This window comes from Trichomycterus rosablanca, chromosome 14 (assembly GCF_030014385.1).
Source record: "Trichomycterus rosablanca isolate fTriRos1 chromosome 14, fTriRos1.hap1, whole genome shotgun sequence".
Classification (NCBI taxonomy): domain Eukaryota; kingdom Metazoa; phylum Chordata; class Actinopteri; order Siluriformes; family Trichomycteridae; genus Trichomycterus; species Trichomycterus rosablanca.
This window is the reverse complement of record NC_086001.1, coordinates 5,405,396-5,426,829: the sequence shown is the minus strand read 5'-3', so window position 1 is coordinate 5,426,829 and position 21,434 is coordinate 5,405,396.

Here is a 21,434-nt window from a genome sequence, read left to right as displayed (position 1 = left end):
GAATCCAGCCTCTTTGGAGTGCTCCTATGTGCCACGCCCCTCTCTCCAGAAGCACTCACAGTCTAAAGTCAACCCCCCTCATTTTGATTGGTCCACCACAAATTAACCACAGCTGCACCTCGTTTGAGGTGCAATGCTTAAGGCATTTAAGCAAGGAGCTATGGATCATCCAGGGGGGACTATTTTGAATTTGATTTGATTTGGTTTGCTCATGCTTACTCCCGTTTGCCCCACGCCATCTGTGTGTGCCGTCTTGTTCCGTCTAGCCCATATTCGTTACATTCTTAGAACCATTGTCTAGGGGTAGCACAGTGCTAAAGCAGGTTTTGTAGCTGCCACCCAGAATCATGTGCCCTTTGGGACGTGGGCTTAATCTTTGTCTCAGATCACTATTTATAAAGCAAGTGGGTCATGTGGATTTTCTCTCATCTCACAAATACGTGGCAAAATCAATGTGTGAATAAGTGATTGTGTGTAGGTATTAGTACAGTCCAGGGTGTAATCCTATGTTGCATCCAGTGATCAGGATAAAGAAAGTTGAACTCGGCTAAACTCAGGTGTAGTAGGTACGTCCTGAAATGTGGTTTAGTATCAGGTGTTTTTATCAAACTGAAAATCCCAGAGCTGCTGATGTGTCTGGGCGAGTGGGAGTAATAAACTGAACTCCGGCCGGCTGAACACCTGCACAGCTGAGATTAGAGTTTATCTGAATCAAATTTTGAAACTCTTGACCATTCCTACTTTTTATCTGATACTTAAGTTATATATTTACTGGAAGTACATAACATGAACTTGTGTGGAATGGTCACACACTGCAGACCTGCTCCAAAACCCAACACAGACAGGTGGGACAGACCAGACTGCCCAGACCCTGGGCACCCAGGACCAGAGCCCTGCACCACTGGTTTACAAAGATGTTTTTTGTGTGTGGTGTGATTGGGTGGGTGCTGAACCAGAACGTGGGGGTCTATTCTACACCTCTATAAAGCTCACTGACCTCCTCTGTCCTTCATACTTATATTTCTAATTGGCCCGTTTGTGACATTCATGCTAACCAAACCATAGTAATACTATCGCCTACACAATGATTGGCTCGTCAGGGTTGGATGACGGAGAAGAATCCTCCTAACTGGTGCAGTTACGACTTCTACTGGCTGATTGATGGTGCCTGCACAGAGACGGGGGATAATGGGGATCAGTGTGAACTCGTCTCATACAGGTGAAAAGATGTAGTCGGCTACTGCACACGTGTCGGAGGGGGCGTGTGTTAGTCACAGCTCTCCTCGGTCAGGAGAGGAGGCCAGCAGCAGTAGAAAGGAAGAGTAATGCAAAAAATATATATATAAAATTATTAAATTAAATTAAATAAACCCACAGCAATGCTAAAAAGGAGATAGTTTCAAAAAGCTTGGTTTATGTTTGAAAGCCTGGACACAAGTAAATTTAACATACTTACCATAATTATTGGAAAAGTGAAATCCCACAGCTCACAGCTTTTCAATGATCCATTCTACTGCTTATTTTTGTCTATAGAAATTGTAAAGCAGTACATGTGGCCGAATCAGCTGGCTGCAAGGGGTGTCTACATACTTTTGGCTATGCAGAGTATAAAGTTATCTTAGAGTAAAAAGAAAACCACAAAAATACAGAAAGGACTGATTTGCTTTGACTACCCCCTTTAGCCAATAACCCCTGACCCCTCTTTCCTTTTTGACTTCTCAGATTTATGCATTATTTAAGTTCGTGCACTTTGTAAAGCCAGACAGACTGTGACTGGAACAAACACTGAATTTTCTTCACACAGTCTTTATACTTTTGCACTCTTGAACTGTCCATCATCCGTTGGAGAAAGAAAATATTTTTTGGTGCCTAAAAGGTGCATCAGCGTGGCGCTGTCGTAATCATTATGCATTAAATTACCATTCATGCCAGGACCCAAACACAGCCCGGAGGAGGCCTGCTTGAGTCGTGAATTTAAAACGCTGTTTATTTCCAGTGTTAATATGTCACACATAAAGCATCAAACGTGGATTTAACCTGCCCTGTGTCACGCTGGTGGTGTCGCCCATCAAAGAAAACAGGAAACAAAAGAAAGCTCTGGGTCTGTAACGGGGCGAGCGGCTTCTGTCTCTAACGTGGGAAATATTAAGCGCCCAGCGGCAGGCTGTAATTTAAAATAACTACATTTCCCACAGACCACCGCGCTCAACACCTATTTGCAACACCTGGGCTCAATACTAGATACAGCAGTACCTTGAAACTCAAAGTCAATTGATTCTGGGAGTGGCGTTGAGTTTAAAAGACGTTGAGTTTCAAGGTATTTTTTCCCATAAGGATGTATGGAAAACCTGTTAATGCGTTCCATGGCGTTCCCGTGGAACTGCATATATTATAGGCTAATGTAAAATATTGGGGTGGTTTTTTACACTTATATACTGAAAATAACACAAATATAATATTAATAATTAAAAAACAGGTAAAAGACAATAAAACCTGCTCTTTATTTTTACTTCTTTATTGTTTCCTTATGCGTCTTAATTATTGGAGAGAACGTTACATTAAGCTTTTTATAACGATAAGCGATTTAGACTCTCGGAAAAGCTGATTCTCACATTCAGAGTGGATTTGATGGTTATTCCACACAAATGCAGATTTGTCTCATATTCACACTTTAATGACTTTTACCGCTCAAGCCGAGCACTGAACAAAGCAGCAGTTGCACACACGTTGAGTTTAAGGGAAACGTTGAGTTTAAGGATACAAATTTCTTGACGAGGGGCATTGAGTTTCAAAGATTTTGAGTTTAGGGGACGTTGAGTTACAAGGTACCACTGTACTATATTTTTGCTTGGCAATCTTGGGATTTTTAATTTGCACTTAATGATTAAAATCTGCAGGAATTTTATGGTCCACAGTCATAAATAAGGAATGACAAAGCGTGCTACTTCTAAATAATAATCTTTGGTTGTCGCTGGCCATTTCTACACCTACTGTACATTTACTTCTTTATTTTCTTGGACACAAGAACATGACCTTCATTGTCATCTGTGCATTTTACTTCAGATTTTTGGTAATTGTTGTGATAGATTGCAGGAATAAAACTGCATCAATCATCATAGTGTAAACAGTTTAAAATGTGATTTTCTAATGCCATCGTTTGATGATTGCGATCACAGTGATCACAGTGAAAGTCAACGTTATTATTATTCACCACACACAGCCTTTACAGGGTCAGAGTCAAAAACCATCAGCTCCCTCCCAAGCCAACTACTGTATTTATTTTTAAATGTGTTCAAAAGAGTACACAAAATACAAAAGCTGGAAATTTTAAAGGCCTGAATTTCGCAAAAATAATAATAACATGGATAAACAAAATGTGCACAAGTACAGTTGGATTTTTTAAAGAAATGATGTTGCAGCATGGTTATTATAGTTAAAAGATTTGTTAAGTTAAGCTCTGTCTGGCATTACAATACAGTACAACTGGGCAACTGCACTGAAATGAATGCGCTAGTGCTAACCACTTTTGTAGTTATTATTATACCTTCACTTCAGAAAAGACACATAAGCTCAGCTCAGATGCTCTCAACTTGTGGCAAATGGCCAATTGCGTCCCATGGAACAATGGTCCCCAACCACCGGGCTGCGAACTGGTTTCGGTCCGTGGGTCATTTATTACCGGGCCGCACAAAATCAGCAATGAAAACTCTACTTTTTTTTATGTCTCCAATCACCCCTAGGTGGGAGCAGTGTCTCGTTGCAGCGAAAAAAAGCTCATTTGTGAGTAGTATAGTTATTCTATTTTAAATCCTCCTGCCCCCGCCGGTCCGTGAAATGATATCTTATATGAAACCGGTCCGTGGTGCAAAAAAGGTTGGGGACATGAAAATGTGTCTTATATTTTTACACTCAATGCTTAAATTTTCTTTACATTAATGTATGTGACTTAAAAAACCCCACTGCCTTAGTTGATGATAACAGAAGACTTTACCTTTCATTACTGCTTCAATTTAAACATTAAATAATTCATAAATTAAATGCCAGAATGATCATGGACGATGAATAATGAATTATATGACTCGACCTTTATTACATTTCTATGTTAATGCCACATTCATACCACATTTATCTCCCTTTAATTGAAAAACATCACACCTAGATTCCATCTGCATCCTGATTGGAGTTAAACAGCATTTAGCCTGTGTAGGTCTGTTCTAAAACGGGGATCTACAGGTTTTGCTATCACTTGTGGCGTTAGCATTTGGCTGAACGGTAAAAACATGTCTAGATGACAGATGGAGTAGAGCTTAGCAGAATATCATATTAGACCTGATTGTGTGTAATTGTCAGGTGATGCAGTGTCTGGTGCTCTGAAACCTGAAATAAAGTAAAAGTAAGACGTCTGTTTGTGTATGAGGGAAATCTGAATCTCTGAAGGTTGGACTGATGGACATGCAACAAATATTTATATATACAAATGCTTGATAAATATTTTAATAGAACGCCTTGATTTGTCATATACAGTGTATCACAAAAGTGAGTACACCCCTCACATTTCTGCAGATATTTAAGTATATCTTTTCATGGGACAACACTGACAAAATGACACTTTGACACAATGAAAAGTAGTCTGTGTGCAGCTTATATAACAGTGTCAATTTATTCTTCCCTCAAAATAACTCAATATACAGCCATTAATGTCTAAACCACCGGCAACAAAAGTGAGTACACCCCTTAGTGAAAGTTCCTGAAGTGTCAATATTTTGTGTGGCCACCATTATTTCCCAGAACTGCCTTAACTCTCCTGGGCATGAAGTTTACCAGAGCTTCACAGGTTGCCACTGGAATGCTTTTCCACTCCTCCATGACGACATCACGGAGCTGGCGGATATTCGAGACTTTGCGCTCCTCCACCTTCCGCTTGAGGATGCCCCAAAGATGTTCTATTGGGTTTAGGTCTGGAGACATGCTTGGCCAGTCCATCACCTTTACCCTCAGCCTCTTCAATAAAGCAGTGGTCGTCTTAGAGGTGTGTTTGGGGTCATTATCATGCTGGAACACTGCCCTGCGACCCAGTTTCCGGAGGGAGGGGATCATGCTCTGCTTCAGTATTTCACAGTACATATTGGAGTTCATGTGTCCCTCAATGAAATGTAACTCCCCAACACCTGCTGCACTCATGCAGCCCCAGACCATGGCATTCCCACCACCATGCTTGACTGTAGGCATGACACACTTATCTTTGTACTCCTCACCTGATTGCCGCCACACATGCTTGAGACCATCTGAACCAAACAAATTAATCTTGGTCTCATCAGACCATAGGACATGGTTCCAGTAATCCATGTCCTTTGTTGACATGTCTTCAGCAAACTGTTTGTGGGCTTTCTTGTGTAGAGACTTCAGAAGAGGCTTCCTTCTGGGGTGACAGCCATGCAGACCAATTTGATGTAGTGTGCGGCGTATGGTCTGAGCACTGACAGGCTGACCCCCCACCTTTTCAATCTCTGCAGCAATGCTGACAGCACTCTTGCGCCTATCTTTCCAAGACAGCAGTTGGATGTGACGCTGAGCACGTGCACTCAGCTTCTTTGGACGACCAACGCGAGGTCTGTTCTGAGTGGACCCTGCTCTTTTAAAACGCTGGATGATCTTGGCCACTGTGCTGCAGCTCAGTTTCAGGGTGTTGGCAATCTTCTTGTAGCCTTGGCCATCTTCATGTAGCGCAACAATTCATCTTTTAAGATCCTCTGAGAGTTCTTTGCCATGAGGTGCCATGTTGGAACTTTCAGTGACCAGTATGAGAGAGTGTGAGAGCTGTACTACTAAATTGAACACACCTGCTCCCTATGCACACCTGAGACCTAGTAACACTAACGAGTCACATGACATTTTGGAGGGAAAATGACAAGCAGTGCTCAATTTGGACATTTAGGGGTGTAGTCTCTTAGGGGTGTACTCACTTTTGTTGCCGGTGGTTTAGACATTAATGGCTGTATATTGATTTATTTTAAGGGGAAAATAAATTGACACTGTTATATAAGCTGCACACAGACTACTTTTCATTGTGTCAAAGTGTCATTTTGTCAGTGTTGTCCCATGAAAAGATATACTTAAATATCTGCAGAAATGTGAGGGGTGTACTCACTTTTGTGATACACTGTATATATATATATATTGTACAGCCCCCCTGGAGCAAAGCCGGTTAAGAGCCTTGCTCAAGGACCCAATAGTGGGCCAGTATTTAGGGGTTGGGGTGCTGGAGCCTATCCCAGCTTTTCAATGGGCGCAAGGCACACAGTAACACCGGGGCGCCAGTCCATCTCAGGTCAGACAGACATACACACACCACTTCACCTATAGGGCAATTCAGTGTGTCCAATTAACATGACTGCACTTCGTTGGACTGTGGGAGGAAAGCGGAGACACGGGGAGAACATGCAAACTCTGCACAGAAAGGACCCGGACCACCCCGCCTGCCGATCGAAACCAGGACCTTCTTGCTGTGAAGTGACAGTGCTACCCACCTAGCCACCGTGCCACCTGATCTTAAATCTTTTTATCAAATTACTTAAAAATTAGAAAATATAAAAACTGTGTGTAAAAATGGTGTAAAAAAGCTGAACATTTATTAGAGAATAAATTAAGAAAAAAAGAAATGTTAAAAAACAAAAGTGGTCATAACAGTCTATAATCTGTGGGAATTATCGTATTTGTCTCTCTGACCATTGTGAGCTCAGGCATTTGGAAGAATGCCAAAAAATGATTTTTTCAGAGATTAGAGGTTTGAATCCTGACTATTTTATGACCCGAAGTCCTAGAGAGCAAAACCAGCCCTCCTCTGTTGACTTAAATGTACTCTAAATTATGTTTTAATAATAATATTTTTGTTCTCGGGGGCACAGTGGTGTATTTTGTCTAGCCCAACGCTGAATCGGATCTCAGGCTGCTATCGGCCAGCCTGGCAGGCATCTACACGGGGATTGTTGGCTGCGTCTGACAAAGGGGGGATGGCAAAGCCCCGTGAATGATTGATATTCCTGCATTCTGCTCAGTGTTTTTTTGTTGATCTAAAAACGGCAGCCAAGACAAGGATAAAACAGTTGATGAAAATGAAATAATAAAAAATGTACATTATTTGGGGAAAAAAGCAGAGGAAATACATGTGGGTGAATTTTTGCCCACCTTCTATCTTCTGTAATATCATTTTCAATCTGGGAGGGTCAGGACTGACCCTCCCAGATTGAAAATGATATTACAGAAGATAGTAGGCAGACAAAAATTGCTGGAAAATGAGGTTAAACCCACTTCCTAACCCACTCTAGAAGCTTGAACTAGCTGCATTGTTCTGTCATAGGGGACGGTTCGGAGTTTGCCGTGACCCCTGACTGTTCCCTGGAGAATCGTATAAAAGATCAGTGTCAGTCCAAGGTCCCCGGCGCAACCGACAGCGCGTGGACGCCACTCTGCATGATAATTAGCCTCGATGACTCATGGACTGTGTGTTTGTTCTGTCCTCCATCTCTCTCCATCAGAAAGGTCGAGACAACAAGTGGCCTGTTGCCAAGGTAACACCAAAGTCAAAGTGGCTGTTCGGCTGACCAGACAGGGTTTTACATTTATTATTAAATACACAGTGTATTTAAACTTAGCAGATAGAAGAGTGTCCTGCTGGATACCCCAAATCTCCTCTATGTGCAGGGTGTGTTCTTTTAAGACCGAATGAGGATTTATGTGTGCTGTCCCTTAAACTAGGGGTGAGGGAGTAAATATCTGTCATTTCTGCACTACCCTTTTTTTATCCATGTCCTCAGTTGTGGGCTGCTGATGTTTTTTCTATTTATTTATGCATTGTCTCCAACTTTTCTCCCAATGTAGCGTAGTCCATTTGTCTTTCGCTGCTGGGGATCCCTGATTGCATTTGAGGACGGTATATTTCCTGCTCATGCCTCCTCCGAACCATGCGCAGTCCTTAGCGGACCCTTTCTTTTTCACCCATGCTTACTGCACAGGCGCCTCTACCTGCTAATCAGGGTTCTTGCACAGTGTTAGAAGACCCCACCCACATAGTCCGGTCATCCCACCCTAGCAGACACGACCAATTCGTGTTTGCTGCAGGCACTGCCAATTATGCCTTCTAGATGGTGGCGAAGCTGAGGTTTGACCTGAGGAGTTCAGAATCGCGGCGCTGGTGAGCTAGCGCTATGTATAACTTTATTGGCATGTTTTAGCCACATTTTATTTTCACTTTACCCTGTTGTTTCTGGCTGTTTAGCCACTTGGTTGCCCTATCTTGGTTACGCATCCTTGGTTAATTCTTGCAAATGCGGATCTACATCTACGACCCGCCCCGTTTCACAGGCTGAGAATTAGCAGAACATCCATCTCTGAAGATCAAGATCAACATCTGACCAAACCAGCTTAAACATATACAGATGATTTGGGTTTGTGAGCCGATCTTGGCTGTTTGGCGCTGTACGATTAAAGATTTATGCTCAGAACAGCTGTGAAATCTTCATTCACCCCCCGGTTTTAAAACTTGTTTATAGCCTGTTCTCATCTGACCAATAATAAAGGTGGGATTAAAGCAGCTGGCTAATAAAAAAGACCATAGATTTTAACAACTGTCCTTATCAAGGACACAGGAATTACATCACCACCACCAACTAGCGATAAAGTCCATGTGACCCACACAGTGAGGGAACACTATCAGATAAAGCAGGTATTTGAGTTTTCAATTAATGTTTAGAAGTATGTCAACAAATGACATGAAATGAGCTCATTGGACATCCCATTTTTATTCCATGGCCATGAATATTGATTCCCCATCCCCCCACTTCTGGAAAATATCCTCAGATGTGAATACTTTTCTCTCCAAACAAAGATCAGAGATGCCCAGACTAGAGTCTTCTCTGTTATTCTTTATGTTTGTGAAAGCTGAATAAAAAACAGGAAAGGAGGAATATCAATGTGGCTTTGAACTTTGGGACTGGCGAGGACTGTTATGAGAACCTTGGACAGCAAAGAAGACAAACAAATGGATTCTCGACCCAATCAAACTTTAAGCTTTAAACCTAAGCTCTCAACTAAAGCTCACTTATTTTATACACATTATGAGAAGAACCAAATTCACATAAAAAATCAAATATGATTGGAAGAATTAAGGGAAAACAAAAAGAGGACAGCCAGCAACAAGATGGATGGATGCACTGAAAAGCCATTCAAAAGCATAAAAACCCAAACATTTCCTACTGTAGTTTAAGTAGACAACAGTCCAAGAACATAAATCTCCTGAAACCCAGTTAAAACCATTTTTTTTTAGAAATAAGAAATGAATAAAAGCGTTACATGTTAGTTCTCAGCTGCTCAGTAAAGAAATGATGAAGGTCTTTTGAAGACAGTGAGAGACTCGGATGTTTGGACAAACAAAGGAAGTTAATTCCACCACTTGGGTGCTGATACAGAAAAGAGCCTTAATGCTTGTATTCCTTGAGTTCTGGGTGGAGGCTTGGAGGATGCCGTGTCCACTCACTGTCCACTCTATTAGACACTCCTACCTAGTTGGTCCACCATGTAGATGTAAAGTCAGAGACGATCACTCATCTATTGCTGCTGTTTGAGTTGGTCATCTTCTAGACCTTCATCAGTGGTCACAGGACGCTGGCCATGGGGTGCTGTTTGCTGGATATTTTTGGTTGGTGGACTATTCTCAGTCCAGCAGTGACAGTGAGGTGTTTAAAAACTCCAGCAGCGCTGCTGTGTCTTATCCACTCATACCAGCCCAACACACACTAACACACCACCACCATGTCAGTGTCACTGCAGTGCTGAGAATCATCCATCACCTAAATAATACCTGCTCTGTAGTGGTCCTGTGGGGGTCCTGACCATTGAAGAACAGCATGAAAGGGTGCTAACAAAGCATGCAGAGAAATAGATGGACTACAGTCAGTAATTGTACAAGTACAAAGTGCTTCTATATGGTGAGTGGAGCTGATAAAATGGACAGTGTGTGTAGAAACAAGGAGGTGGTTTTAATGTTTTGGCTGATCAGTGTATAACTGATTTCACTTTTCTAAAATGACTTTCCAGAATATTTTGGTGTGTTTGTGGAAATTTGTTTAGTCAAAACAGCATATGTGAGGTCAGGCACCCATGTTGGACTAGAAAGCTTTGCTTAGAATTAATGTTCCCATTTATTACAAAGGTAGGTTGGGGTCAGGGTTCTGCGCAGCTCACTGAACTCTCTCTATTTTATACACCTGCTAGCAATGGATGTAGAACAGATGCTGAAACATCTGAACTCAGTAATCACGGGGAGGAGGGGGAACAGTATAGCCAAAAAAAACCCACAAATACTACAGAACCCTGGTGCTAAGTGGTACCCAGGCTGTCCGCTGCACCAACATGCTGCATCTGAATGTTCTGTATTATTAGCTGTACGAAGTTTACTCTGCTATTATAATCAAACCCGCTCTCCTGCAGCATCTCTCTCTATACCACCTGAACTACATCCCATAATGATCATAATTCAGCATTAATTTCACTCGCCGAGTCAGAGAGCAGCATTTCTAATCAACCCTTTGAGATTTAGCTAAGCACTGCTAGCTCAAGTGGACAATTAGCAATCCATTTTCATATCAGCTCTGAAAGGCGCTGCTTTTAGCAACATGCTAAATTCAATTATCAATGTAGAGAGTCATTGAGCTCAGAAGGCCAATCTGGGTTCACGCCAAAACAGATGACTTTAGGATTTATATATATGAGAGAGAATAAGTGTACATATACACCAATCAGCCATAACATTAAAACCACCTCCTTGTTTCTACACTCACTGTCCATTTTATCAGCTCCACTTACCATATAGGAGCACTTTGTAGTTCTACAATTACTGACTGTAGTCCATCTATTTCTTTCATAACTTTTTTAGCCCCCCTTCACCCTGTTCTTCAATGGTCAGGACCCCCACAGGGCCACTACAGAGCAGGTATTATTTAGGTGGTGGATCATTCTCAGCACTGCAGTGACACTGACATGGTGGTGGTGTGTTAGTGTGTGTTGTGCTGGTATGAGTGGATAAGACACAGCAGCGCTGCTGCAGTTTTTAAATACCGTGTCCTCTCACTGTCCACTCTATTAGACACTCCTACCTAGTTGGTCCACCTTGCAGATGTAAAGTCAGAGACGATCGCTCATCTATTGCTGCTGTTTCAGTTGGTCATCTTCGTCACAGGACGCTGCCCACAGGGGCTGTTGGCTGGATATTTTTGGTTGGTGGACTATTCTCAGTCCAGCAGTGACAGTGAGGTGTTTAAAAACTCCAGCAGCACTGCTGTGTCTGATCCACTCATACCAACACAACACACACTAACACACCACCACCATGTCAGTGTCACTGCAGTGCTGAGAATGATCCACCACCTAAATAATACCTGCTCTGTGGTGGTCCTGTGGGGGTCCGGACCATTAAAGAATAGGGTGAAAGCAGGCTGAAAAGGTATGTAGAGAAATAGATTGACTACAGTCAGTAATTGTAGAACTACAAAGTGGTAGTGGTAAGTGGAGCTGATAAAATGGACAGTGAGTGTAGAAACAAGGAGGTGGTTTTGATGTTATGGCTGATCAGTATATAAATGTGTGTGTGTGTGTATGTGTGTCTGTGTGTATGTGTGTGTGTGTGTGTTGTTCAGAACCTCATATATATAAGGAGCAGTTTCCTCTTGAACACTGTTATTATTCTCTCTCCTCTTCCTAATGTATGTAATCAGGACTCTGATTCTGTCTGATGAGTTACTTAACGTTCTTGTTGCTCTGTGTGTTTTTTCAATAACCGATTCTCCTGCAGATTCTCAATTTGTTTCTCAAGGCTGTGACAGCATTTCAGCCACCCTCGCTTTGTGCCCTCAGATTTGAATAAATAGATAAAGCGGAATGAAAAACGTGCCAGAACGACTGTGCTCAGATTTACAGTGAGGGGAAAGAAGCATTCAATCACGTTTGTTTTTATTATTGGAAACACTTCAAGTTCAAATTCACTTTACAGTTATGGACATTGTCTTAGTTCGTTTTTGCCCTTATACTGCACTTAGAAACAAAAAGCAGGTATTTCTAACAAAATTAACTGACCGTGAAAGTATTTAGACCCACAGATTACAGATTAACATTAGTTAATTGTTGCAGTCGGGAGGTGTCTACAGTGTAAAATAATGGCAGGGGTAGCTCAGCGGTTAAGGTACAGGACTAGTAATCAGAAAGTCACTGGTACAAGCCCCACATCTGCCAGCTTGCCACTGTTTGGCCCTTGAGCTAGGCCCTTAACCCTTTGATGCACAAGCTAAGCAAACCCATACATAAGGGTCATTTTTGACCCATGTTGTGCATTAGAAGGGTAGTGATACAAAAATGATTTTTATTAAAAAAGCAAAAAATATAAAACTGAAATAAGGATTTGTGATGAGCAAAAACAAGTTAATTGAAAAATTAATGGAAGCTTGAATGATTAAATTAATTTATTGCAAAGATATAGAAAATAAAAAGTCAGCTGGGTCACTTTTGACCCAGGTTGTGTATCAAAGGGTTAACCCTCAATCGCTTACAGTGTAAACAGTCTTAGTTGTAAGTTGCTTTAGACAAATGCGTTTGCTAAATGCTGAAAATATATATATATTTTAGAATATATACAATAATATATTCTTACGGTAAATATTTTTGGTTGGTGGACTATTCTCAGTCCAGTAGTGACAGTGAGGTGTTTAAAAACTCCAGCAGCACTGCTGTGTCTGATCCACTTATACCAGCACAACACACACTAACACACCACCACCATGTCAGTCTCATTGCAGTGCTGAGAATGACCCACCACCCAAATAATACCTGCTCTCTAGTGGTCCTGTGGGGGTCCTGACCGTTGAAGAACAGCATGAAAGGGGGCTAACAAACAGATGGACTACAGTCAGTAATTGTAGAACTACAAAGTGCTTCTATATGGTAAGTGGAGCTGATAAAATAGACAGTGAGTGTAGAAACAAGGAGGCGGTTTTAATGCTATGGCTGATCAGTGTATATTTATATTCAGTCCTGTTCACATAGGCACGTGGGTGGCGCAGTGGCAAATTATGTTAGCCCACTACTGCTCTATTCAAAGTTCTAATCCCCAGCGGTGCTATCAGTTTGTTGGGTGTCTACATACAGAAGCCATGTCTGAGGGTGGAGAGGGGGTGGATGAGGCCCAGCAATGGACTGGTATCCTGTTTGGGGTGTGTTACTGCATTGCACCAAGTTATTCCAGGGATACTGGACCCACAGCAACTTAAACAGGATAAAGCCGAGGTAAACCATGAGAAAAATACATACTTTCAGTTTAAATTTATCATTACAAAGCCCAGAACTATACTAGAAGAGATCTGTATCAAATAACATTTCCAGCAGCAACCTGGCAGTGGTGGGGCTTGATCCAGCAAACTGCTAATTACTAGTCCAATACCCTAACCACTAGGCTACGGCTTGCCCTCTAACAAGAACAGAATGGTTGATTTCCGTCACTGTACGTGTTGCTCAGTTGATGGAGAGAATAAAAAGGACATCAGTTCAATGCTTTGTATGAGACGCTTGTCAATTGTGCTGAGACAACTGAACACACGTGAACCCGTTATCATCAAACCCATCATCAAACCCAGGTAAATAGTTTAACATCACTTCTTTCCAGCCTGGAAGACCAACTACATCAGTCTTACTTCATGCATATTAGTGATAACTACTGTAGAAAGACCTTGACACAGAAAAGACAATCGCTGCAGCAGAGCCTTAATGATGTCAGAGACCTTAATGATGTCAGATCACCTGCAGTTATTGTTTGGCATCGTGAAAATGCCTCGTCTTCATTTCGCCGCGTACGTATGGTATCTCGCTCCCACGCTCATTCTGAAACAAGTAATAAATAGAGCTCCATAAAGCCAAAAAGTAAACAAGAAGATAAAATCACAGCTATTACGGTGTGAAGTAAACAGCACCACGGTATCTTATTTGCTGCTGATGAGCTACAGTTCACGTGTATTGCAGTGTGTGTGCGTGTGTGTGTGTTTGGCTGGTGTGAAACCATGCTTCATTCGAACTGCTCTTGCGTTTAGTGCAGACCTGCAGAGCTAGCTCTGAATCACACACTTCGCATTCCTTTATGGCCTCGCATGGAGACAAACTGCCTTTTCTTTGATTTGATTACGGCTATAAAACTAGCAGCGTTTCTGCTATTAGGATTCGGAATTCGAGTCACTGTTCACGCACACTTCATGAATGTCGCTTGCAGAACTGCATGGGTACAGCCGGACCGCAGGATCAACAACAAATCCCATATTAAAACCCACATGAGGCCTACATGAGCCCACATTAGGCACGAGCAAACACGCATAAGCAAACACGTTATACCCACATGGGTCTAGTAAGTGCGGCCCACATATGTGGATGTCTTACTGGTTTTTACCATCCAGCCAAATTGTACTTAGAGCTGAGTCAGCTCATGGGCAGCAGTAGCTCAGCAATCCACAACAGCCAGGCTTTTACTGTTGGACCCCTGAGCAAGGCTGACACTCCTCCTAATTATTGAATGTAGTTGTTTTTGTCACATCTATCACTAACAGGTGTATAAAATCACTGTTGGACCCTCAAGCAAAGCTTTTAACCTTCAAATGTTTGCATAGTAATAAGTCTCATTGGATATGAGTGTCTGCTAAATAATGTAAATTCTCTCAGACCATTTGATCCAACCCACACTGAACCAGTACAAGTCCAGACTTCTTTACTGGACTCTTCTCATTTATGTTGAGTTTCTTAGTTTTTTTCTTTCATCATATTAATCAATATTTCACAAACAGTATGCTATATGGCTAAAAGTACGTGGACACTCCTCCTAATGATTGAGTTTAGTAGTTTCTACCACATCCATCACTGACAGCTGTGTAAAAATTACTCTAGGACCCTTGAGCAAGTCCCTTGACCTTCAAATGTTTGCATAGTAATAAGTCCCATTAGACAAGTGTGTCTGCTAAATAATGTAAATTTTCCCAGTCCTTTTGATCCGACCCTCAGTGGACCAGAACAAGTCCAGACTTCTATACTGGACTCTTTTCACTGATGTTGAGTCAGCACTATTTCTGTACAAGACAAGGACAAAGAACAGAAGGACAAAGTTTTGTAAAGGATTTCCAACAGAAGAGGATCTCACTGATGTTAAGTTTCATTATTTCTTCAGTATATTAATTAATATTTTACAAACAGTATTCTATATGGCTAAAAATACTGTATGTGGACACTCCTTCTACTGAAGAGTACTTTATTGTTATGATGGAATGTAGTCGTTTCTGACACATCCATTGCTAACAGGTGACTAAAAATAATATTAGATAAATTATGTGCTTTTAACATAGTAGCTTTTAAAATTTATTGGGGAAGTCCTCTTTGTCTTACTTTCTTTTATGATGATGCCCCTAAGCATTAAGCAAGGTCTATAAAGACATGGTTTGACTAATTGTCTGCAAAGTAGCTCTAGTTGCTCTACACAGACCCTTGGTCTTCAGTAAATTTGAATTGTGAGCCAGGTCTTCTCTTCTCTTCCAACATCAGAGCCCGATTTCACTAACTCTGTTGACTAAATGGGCACAAATTTCCAGAGACACACTCGTGTATCTTGTAGACTTCCCAGAAAAGTATAGCTTCAAAGACAAGAAGGAGCAATTTAGTATAAATGCTTGTGGTTTTGCAGTGGGATGTCCAAAACCCCATGGTTCATATAGTGTATATGAACCCTTGTATTTAATAAGTGGTAGAACAGTAATAAACAACTGTAAGATTTGCTCTAGCTGCTGATCAGAGTGCAGGTCAGACAACTTCTTCTTCTTCTTCTTCTTTCGTCTTTTCCCTTTTCAGGGGTCGCCACAGCGAGTCATCCTCCTCCATCTCACTCTGTCCACTGTGTCCTCTGTCCTCACCCCAACTACTTCCATGTCCTCTCTAGCTGCATCCATATATCTCCTCTTTGGCCTTCCTCTTTGTCTTTTTCCTGGCAGCTGCATTTCTAGCATCCTTCTACCAATATACCCTCTGTCCCTCCTCTGGACATGTCCAAACCATCTCAGTCTGGCCTCTCTAACTTTATCTCCTAGTTGTTTAACCTGTGCTGTACTTCTGATTATCTCATTCCTAACCTTATCCATCCTTGTCACTCCCAAGGAGAACCTCAACATCTTCAGTTCTGCCACTTCCAGTTCTTTCTCCTGTCTTTTTGTCAATGCCACTGTCTCCAAACCACACAACATAGCTGGTCTCACCACTGTCTTGTAAACTTTTCCTTTGACCTTTGCTGTCACCCTTTTGTCACAAATAACTCCTGAAACTTTTCTCCATCCACTCCATCCTGCCTGGACTCTCTTCTTGACCTCTTTACCACACTCCCCATTTTCCTGGACAGTCGACCCTAAGTACTTGAAGTCCATCACCTTTGTGACTTCTGCTCCTTGTAGCCTCACTATTCCACCTGTCTCTCTCCCATTCACACACGTTCTCTGTCTTGCTACGGCTGACTTTCATTCCTCTTCTTTCAAGTGCATATCTCCACCTCTCCAAGTTATCTTCCACCTGTTCCCTGTTCTCACCACAGATCACAATATCATCTGCAAACATCATAGTCCATGGGGATTCCTGCCTGACCTCATCCGTTAGTCGGTCCATCACCAAAGCAAACAAGAAGGGGCTCAGAGCCGATCCTTGATGTAGTCCCACCTCCACCTTGAAGCTATCTGTCACTCCTACAGCACATCTCACCACTGTCCTGCTGTACTCATACATGTCCTGTACCAGTCTGACATACTTCTCCACTACTCCAGATTTCCTCATACAACACCACAGCTCTTCCCTTGGCACTCTGTCATACGCTTTTTCCAAATCGACAAAGACACAATGAAGTTCTTTCTGACCCTCTCTGTCATTCTCAAAGCAAAGATGGCATCTGTGGTACTCTTTCTTGGCATGAAACCATACTGCTGCTCACAAATAGTTACCTCTTGTCTAAGTCTAGCTTCCACAACTCTCTCCCAGATCTTCATTGTGTGACTCATCAACTTAATTCCCCTGTAGTTGTTACAAATCTGTACATCACCCTTGTTCTTAAAAATGGGCACCAGCACACTTCTCCTCCATTCCTCTGGCATTTTCTCACTCTCAACAATGCCATTTAAAGTGCAGGTCAGACAACAATGAAGATACATTTGTTGACTATTTCTAAAATAGTCTACCTCTGGTCATGTCACATAATTTCAGCTGGGTTAAAGTTTGGAATTTGTTTTCCTGTGGAAAGCTTGCTAAACCTTTAAATTCTCTAAATATTTTAGCTTGTTGTTTTATGTGGGTGGTGTAGTGCTACCAAGAGAATCTGTTTAAAAATTTGTTGTTAAAGTTTTACATTTGATGTTCCAAGTAGGGCAGGTGTAGCCTAGCAATTAAGGTGTTAAACTAGTAATCAGATGGTCACTGGTTTAAGCCACACCACTGCCAGGTCGCCACTTTTGGGAACTTAACCCTTAATTGCTCAGGCGTCTTCAAAATGCTGAAAATGTAAATGTAATGCAGCTCAGACACTATGCTCCCTCCACCACACTTTGAGGTACAGTTTTGGTGTTGGTGTGCAGAGCAGTTTTACTTTCAAAAGTCGTCATTGTGACTCATTTATTTGCAGAACTGAAGGTTTGTGGAACATAATGTGGTCCTTAGCTAATGCTTTCAGTGCAGTGAGCTTCTGGTGTGACATTTACAGCCTGTTCACTTCTATAAAAAGCATTAACAGTACTGAATTTTCTGCAGTTTGTCTTATAGTACATTGATAAGCGCTCAGATCTTCAGAAATTCTTTTTATTTTTTATTTGAAGCTCCCTTGATGTTTGATACGTTTGAAGTGTGAGTCACACAGGAATATATTTCCTGAGAAGAACAGACTCTGACTTTGTGCATGTTTTAGTCATTGGGATATCTGACTTTAGAAGAATTAATTAGCTTCTGGTGCAGTTATCTTTCCAGTCTGGACTGAACAGTACAGTTGTTTGTCCTTTAAAAGGGTTCATACATGTTTTTATTGCAAACACAGTTCTGGACTGACTAGGTAGTTTAGCATACAGCCCTAAAGCACATCTGGTGAGCACTTAACTAATTCAGCCATGCTGACTTGCATCTTCACCTAATGAAGTATAATGTACGTTAAGCCGTGGCTGAAATGGCGATTGCACCAAAGTCAAGGACTCTCACAGTACCAAGTTGGTGATGTCTGCCTCCCAAGAAGTGTACTCATAGCTAAATGACTTTATACAGAGACTATTTCTACTGGACAATCATGTTTAAGTTTTCATTAATTAAAATAAATGTAATGAATGTAAAGATATCTGTATGATTCCTCCTACAGCCTGACTGGAGAGTGGTGAGGAGGACAAAGAGCTAAAAACACTGTTTCCTCTTCACTTAAAACTAAGAGTCAGAACTTTTTCTGTACATGGAAGGAAGAACAAACAACAGAAGGACAAAGTTTTTGTAAAGGAGTTTTAAACAGAAGAACATGAAGAAAAACAAATCCTTGTCCTTAGCTTGTGGGCACTTCACTGCAGATCTGGCTTTGTATGTTTTATTTTCTAACTTGTGGACAAAGCACTTGAAGAAACTCTCAAAAATATGCAGGTGGGTAGATCCTGGTTCGTAAAAAACAGAAATATAAAATGTACAGGGTGTGAGAGGTAACCACAGGTCATGGAAGTACTGTATATAGTCCACCCACCCATCCCTCGATTTTAAATGCAGAGCCAATGTCTAGGTCAGATCAGCTTTTTTGGCCAGTGGTAGACGAACTTTGCTGTGAATAAACTGACTTCTCTCTGGTCATTGGAACAGATCACACATGGATGATTAAGAAGATATAAAAAGAACCATGCTTGGAAGGATTGGAATGCTTATTGGTACCTTGCTACTGGAAAAGGGTCATAACATTATGACCACCTTCCTAATATTGTGTTGGTCCCTCTTTTGCTGCCAAAACAGCCCTGCAACTGTGATGCTCTGTGTATTCTGACACCTTTCTATCAGAACCAGATTTAACTTCTTCAGCAATTTGAGCTACAGTAGCTCGTCTGTTAGATCGGACCACACGGGCCAGCCTTCGCTCCCCTTGTGCATCAATGAGCCTTGGCCGCCCATGACCCTGTCGCCGGTTTACCACTGTTCCTTCCTTGGACCACTTTTGATAGATGCTGAGCACTGCAGATGGGGAACACCCCACAAGAGCTGCAGTTTTGGAGGTGCTCTGACCCAGTCGTCTAGCCATCACAATTTGGCCCCTATCAAACTCACTCAAATCCTCACGTGTGTCCATTTTTCCTGCTTCTTACATCAGCTTTGAGGATAAAATGTTCACTCGCTGCCTAATATATCCCACCCACTAACAGGTGCCGTGATGAAGAGATAATCAGTGTTATTCACTTCACCTGTCAGTACTCATAATGTTATGCCTGGTCAGTGTATATACATAGACAAGACACAAAATTAGACTAAATCAACAGGCTTCCTGCTATGTTGCTTTTATACAAAGACATCAAAGATGGCATCTCCCTTCATCTCTCAAACACTAAAATGATCTCTTCTCTAATACAATGGAGCTTCTGTTACTCAGAAAAAGCAGAAGGCAGAAACAGACAGAGGCATAACAAGACCTAACCTAAAGTTCCTCAGTGAAATGTTCCCCTGTCCAATATAATTACTGAAAAAAGTAAAGTCAAATTGGAATTAATGCCGGTTTATATCAATTAAATTTCTAATTTGTTATATTAGTAAAATCAAAATGTACTGAAATACATACAGAATAAGTAGATTATACACTAATACACTCCCGTTCACTGTCTTAACCACCTATCCAATTAGGGTCGCGGGGCCTATCAGCAAGGCACACAGTAACACCCTGGACGGGACGCCAGTCCATCGCAGGGCAGACACACACACACATACACACACCCATTCACCTATAGGGCGATTTAATGTCTCCAATTAACCTGACTGCATGTTTTTGGACTGTGAGAGGAAACCGGAGCACCCGGAGGAAACCCACGCAGACACGGGGAGAACATGCAAACTCCACACAGAAAGGACCAGGACCGCCTCACATGAGGACCGAACCCAGGACCTTCTTGCTGTGAGGCGACAGTGCTACCCACTTAGCCACCGTGCCACTCCGTTGGCCAGTTAAAGTCCTCCATGACCACCTCACATGTAATAGGTCTGTATTCAAAGTCAAACTGACAGGAGCAATCGCAGTTCAAGAGGGCTTTACTACTCCAGAGGAAGGACCAAAGATGGGCTGCCCGACAATCTAGCACTAAGCAGGTGAGCCAGTCATTGAGCATTTGTCAGGCTGTTTGTCCAGAAATGTGACAAAGGAAGGAACGATTACAGCACATTTGACCCTACATACTCAAAAGGAAATAGCCATCAGGGCTGTCTCACAGCTCTTAATGCTAAGAAATAAGAGTGGTGAATATACTTTCAAACACAACGTCGGGTCAAATTACAGACTGTCTGAACCCCTGAAAGCCAAAAAAGTAAAAAGGAAAGTAGAATGACATGGAATGAGAAGAGCATTTTCACCAAACAGCTGAGAAAGTGGATCTCAAAGTAGACTGTCTGACTCAAAGCACTCAGAAGGAAGGACTAATCACAAAAAAGGACCAATCATGCAGCATCTGACCACACAGGCCTGGGTTAAGATGAGCCCACATTTTTCTAGTCCTATCTTGGGTGGAAAATTTTGGAACAGTTTGCGGTATACGCTCATTAACGTTTTTTGTCCTTCAGCGCATTTAAAATCAGACCAGCCTTGATTGGTCTTGAGACTGAAGTGTTTAAAGTTAGATAATCTGTGACATTTCAGTGGTAGGACCAATCACTGCTATCAACCACGTCATAGGAAAGACAAACCGCATGCCTCTTTACCACCATATTTTCCAAAAGAAGGAGTAATCAGAGACTGTCCAGACGAAACACACCCGCGGAAGTACAAAAACAAACCATCTGAAACCAAAACCTCGAGTGGTATGACCGAAAAGAACTGATCGCACACATTCCAAAGGAAGTTTCCATCACAAAACGTCTACTCACAAACATTATGGATGGAGAACCGATGACTTTTTGCCTCAAAACCCTTCAGAGAAGTTTTAGACCTCTGTTTTTAAAAAATACTACTAACAAAAACAACCACCAACAATGCCCCCACTATATCATAAAACATTTTAGAGAAACGACCAGGTCACAGTCATTTGAGACACCTCACACAAACACTGAAGGAACCAGTAATAAAGCGACTAATGTCAAACCCTTCAGAAGTGGAACCAATAACAGACTGTCTGACCTTAGACTCAGAT